Raw genomic sequence first — 5,004 nt, 5'->3', positions numbered from 1 at the left:
GGGGTCCATCCTCTAGCAGGACACAGTGTGATCGGGGGTTACACCTGCCGCTACTATTTGCCCTTCCTTTCTCCTTCTACCTGGCTGAAATGACGTTACTTACTCATTCGTGAGTTTGTCTGTTTTCCCCAACTACAGTTTTCCAGGAGGAAAGGGAGCTCTTTTTTCCCTTTGTATCCCGTTGCCTCACAGGCTCAACTAATATCTGCGGAAGAGTTGAATGACTGACCTTCCCATCCCTGGGCCCGTACAATGTCATAATAACAAACTTATCGTCTACCGAATAGTGACTGTGCCCCATCTCTAATCCTTACAATAGCTTGATTTGCTCCAAAATGTGTACCATCATCTTCTATACAAATACATATGTAGGGGTATTATATGTGTTAATACACATATATTAATATATACATTAATTCTTATATTAATGTATAATATTATATATTAAAATATAACTAAATCTATGTATACGTTTAAATATATCGCATAATATATAACACATATATAATCATTGTATGAAATATAGGTACACACATTCACGTAGCAGATACTTGTCAAGCTCTTCTGGTGTGTCAGCCCCTTGGCTCAGAACTTTACAAATATTCATTCATATTTGTCCCAAAACAGCCCTCGTAGTAGGTTGAATGGCAACTCCAGAAAGTTATGTCTGGTCCCAGCTTCCGGAATCTGTGACTGTGACCCTATTGGAAAAAGGGTCTTGACAAATGTAATTAAGTCAAAGAATTTGAGGTGAGATCATCCTGGATTATCTGGGTGGGCCCTAAATTCAATGACAAGGGTCCTTAGAGGGGACAGAGAGGAAGGGGAGGCCATAAGAAGATGAAGGCAGAGACCGGCAGGGTCCAGCCACAAGCCAATGAACTCTGGAGCCACCTGGAGGTGAAAGGCAAGGAAGGACCCTCCCCTAAAGCCGCAGGGACAGCCTGACCCTGCCACCCTTTGATTTCAAACTTCTGGCCTCCAGAACTGTGGGCGAATACACTTTGGTTGTTTTAACTGCCCTGGATTACGATAATTTGCCACAACAGCCCTAGAAAGCTAATAGAGCTCTATCCAGTGTCATTACTGTACCCATATTATAGATAAGGAAAATGAGGCATGGAAAGATTGAGCAACTTGCTCAATAGCACACAGCTAGTGAAAGGTAGAGGCCAGATTCAAATCCAGAGTCGGTGCTCTTACCCATGATGCTCAGCAGGGAGAGGTTACGTGCGTTTGGCCACCATCCCTCAGCTGGCAAATGGCAGATCCAGGATTCGAACCCATTCTGACTGCAGAAGCGTCACCTTCCCCTGAGGCTGTAGCACCATTAGCTTCCCAGTCCCTCCCTATGGGGTCCTCTCTCATGAAGCGGGGGGAGGGGGGAGGGACAGGTCTGTGTCTGGGACTTCCCCTCCCAATTGGACCATCCCCCTGGCCCGCTGGGCCCCAGGTTGTTCTACAAAAGACCATGATTCACAAATCGCAGCCCGACACCTTTTCGCTTTATCTTCCCACAATTAAGCAACGGCTGGTGGTGACAAACGGCCCCCACGCCCATGGCAGCACCGCTCCTGGGACTCTGCCCTCATCTGCAGACCTCTGCAGCTAATTCATCGTCTTCTGGCTGCCCAGGTTGGAGCTGATAAATCAAGCTAGCTTGCGAGCCAATTACAGGGTCATCACTCAATGGAGAGAGAGGGTTGCCCGGAGTTTCTGAACTTCATATTTTATTAGAACGGCTGGCAGTGCAGAGCCACTGACCTCGGGAGAAGCATGGCTTCCGATTCATCAACACAGCCCACCTGCCCGGACAAGGGGTCGCCTCTCCCCATTCTCTCCAGGGGTTGGCGTTCAGTCCTCCGTGAGGGTCCGTGGACGCAGCAGTAGGAGGCTCCAGACTCCCTCCATCCTCCCCCAGAGCTGCCCCGTAGCCCCCTTGCTTTCTTGTCTCTGAGAATACAGCAGGTCATAGCCCCACGCCAGGGCGGGGGTGGCTGTTGGGAGTGTGGCACTTACAGTTCAGACCTCGACTCCATCGCTCACTAGTGTGTTGTGACTATGCGCAAATTACTTACCCTTTGTTGGCTTTAGTTTCCTCATCTGTGAAATGGGTCCTGAGGATTAAATGATATAATACTTGCAGAGCCCTTGACTTTACACATGGTCCCTGGCTTTCAGAAAATTGATTTCTCATCACATAGCATACCTGTTATGTTTCTGGGCAACTCAGAGAAACAAGAGATGGCAAATGACAGCTCTGTGCAAAGTGGGGCCTCAACCACTCTCTGAAGAGAGGCATCGGGACCACCCAGTCTTCTTTGGGGTTCTTGGGATCAAGGCTGCCTTCAGTTGGGGTGGGCACACTGGCCATCATGGCTGCGCCCTCCCTTCCAGCCCCTTGATCTCCTGGGTGCCAGGAGGGGAATAGGCAGCCCCCTTGCTCTCATTTCACCCCTGTATAAAGATAATAATCAGGGGCACCTGGGTGGCTCAGTCGGTTGAGCGTCTGACTTTGGCTCAGGTCATGATCTCACAGTTCGTGGGTTTGAGCCCCGCATCGGGCTCTGTGCTAACAACTATCTCAGAGCCTGGAGCCTGCTTCAGACCTTCAGACTCTATATTTCCCTCTCTCTCTGACCCTTCTCTGCTCATGCTCTCTCTCTCTCTCTCTCTCCCTCTCTCTCTCTCTCCCTCTCTCTNAATAATCACAGTTCTTGAGTGTGAAGCACTTACCTTGCTATGTAAGCAAGGATTGGGCTCTGCTTCAGAAAATAAAGAACTTGACCGATGATGGCTTGAACCAGTGGTTCCCAAGGTGCACCTTATACCCATACCAACACTGCCAGCATCACCTGGGAACATGTTAGAAACAAAATAGAGGCCCTCTCCCAGGCCTATTAAATCACAAACCTTGACACTGCAGCCTGGTTCTCTTTGTTTTTTAACCAGCCTTCCAGGTAATTCTAATGGAAGCCAGACTTTGAGAACCACTGACTTAAACAAACATAGAGGTAAAATGTCTATCCCTTAGGATAAATCCAAAAGTAGATAGTCCAGAGCCAGTGTGACATCTCCATCTTCTTGTTCCACCATCTTCAGTACATGGATCCATTCCCAAGATGACTTTGTACTCCGAGATGGTTGCCAGAGCTCCAGCCATCATGTTTGTATTCCAGGCAAGAAGGAGAATGAAGCAGGGAGGAAAGAGCGATAGGCTCTATTGAGGGAGATGAACTCCACTGCCACGGCCAACAGCTTCCACTTGTATCTCATGGGTCAGCCGTAGCTGCAAGAGACAACAGGAACTATGATCTTTTACCCGGGCACTTTGCTGGCCCAATAAAGAATTCTGGGCCTGTAGGTAACACAGAAGGGAAAAACGGACCTTGAGTGGATATCTAGCAGACTCTCACACAAACACTGCCTCCTCTAATCTTCTCAGCCACCCTTAGAGGGAAATGTGATTATTCCCCCCACCTTACAAGTGAGGAAAATGACCTTCAAAGAGATCAAGGTCAAGTCGCTAGAAGATGCTAATTAGCCTGGGCTGAATGACTTCATTTCTTGCCCGGTACCCTTAGCCTTGCTTCGCACCTGCAGGGGCCCCTCGGGGGGAGGGACCCAGGGGCTTGTGTGATTTTTCCCCCCTTCTCCAGGCCCCAACGATTTAGCTGCCCCTCCCTCCCAGAGCCAGAAGGTTTCCAGGCCCGAGTGGGGTGGAGGATGGAAAGACCAGAGGGGAGGGGTCAGGCCCTCTCCAGAGCCCAGGAAGCCACTTCCGCTTCCAGAGGTAAATAGTAAAACTTAATTAGCAGGTCGCACGCGCCAGGCAAGTAATCCTCAGGCTGTCAGAGGCATCTGTTTCCCTGCGCTCAGAGGGACTGTCGCGAGCTGCCTTCTGCACCGGCGTTGACGCTCACGCCCGCCTGCACGGATGGGGCTCGCCCAGCCAGCGAGGGCCAGGGCGCGGGGCTTCCTTTCCCAGGCCGTGTCCATGGGGTGCTTTCTAGAGAATTCCTCTGACCCCGATCCTTTGAGGAGCCCAACGTGTGGCCTCAAACAATAGTGCAGTCGGAGCACTAACTGCCAGAGACTCATCCCTCATCATACAGAGTTGAAGAAATTTCTAGAAAATGGAACTGATGGGGAGTAGGGAAAGAAAGCAGGTTCAGAAACAAAAGGAACAAGTCCAGAGCTCAGTTTAGGTGGGGGGGGGGCTCCCTCAGTGTTGGGGGAGCCCAGAAGAGGTGAGCTGTGGATTGGGGTTGCCGGCTCGGCCCCCTACGCTCCTCTGAAAGTTTGGTCTTTCCCTCTTGGCCTCCAGCCAATTGCAGGCTTTGCAGGTCGCTCCCTGGAGTCAAGCACAGCCCTGCCTTTTGGCAGGGAATTACCCACTTGCCACCTTGTCAGGGGAGCACATCCATGCCCAGGTGTGCACTGGGAAGGGAGTTCGGGGCCTTTTTTCTGGGTAAGAAGGCTTGAGTCTCTCTTCTAGAAGGAGGCGAAGGAAGAGACACAGGTACCTGAGATGGAGAAGTATAGGCACCTGGTTGAACAAATACAGGAATGCAGGTCAAATTTCCCTCTGTCCCCTACCAACTGTGAGCCTACACAACTTGGTGTATCTAGGCCTCTGTAAAAAATGAGGATGCCCCAATTATATGTCTTAACTGTCCTAAACTTTGGATTACCCACTTTTTTAAATGTTTATTTATATTTTGAGAGAGGGAGAGAGAGAGAGAGAGAGAATGCACCAGTGAGCAGGGGAGGGGCAGAGAGAGAGAGAGAATCCCAAGCAGGCTCCTGGCTGTCAGCACAGAGCCTGATGTGGGGCTCGATCCCACAAACTGTGAGATCATGACCTGAGCCAAAATCAAGAGTCTGACGCTTAATCGGCAGAGCCCCTCAGGCGCTCCTGATGGCCTACTTTTAAGTAGAGCCTGTGCATTGCATTTAAAAGTTTTTTTTCTGTATAGTATGATGTTTTGCCATCTTATAAAA

General features: G+C 50.0%; 1 long non-coding RNA gene across 1 annotated transcript in view; it reads right to left on the bottom strand.

Annotated features, from left to right (window-relative positions):
• Positions 1-3,068: 3,068 nt before the first annotated feature.
• Positions 3,069-5,004, bottom strand: part of LOC144221035 (uncharacterized) — a 3,290-nt gene continuing 1,354 nt past the window's right edge. The window contains exon 3 of the long non-coding RNA XR_013331929.1: positions 3,069-3,289. This is a non-coding gene — a long non-coding RNA (uncharacterized LOC144221035). The remainder of the gene's footprint in view (positions 3,290-5,004) is intronic.

Source organism: Crocuta crocuta, unplaced genomic scaffold (genome assembly GCF_008692635.1).
Source record: "Crocuta crocuta isolate KB4526 unplaced genomic scaffold, BGI_CrCroc_1.0 scaffold124, whole genome shotgun sequence".
Lineage (NCBI taxonomy): Eukaryota > Metazoa > Chordata > Mammalia > Carnivora > Hyaenidae > Crocuta > Crocuta crocuta.
Note: the sequence above shows the minus strand (reverse complement) of the source record. Positions and strands in the feature narration are given on the sequence as shown.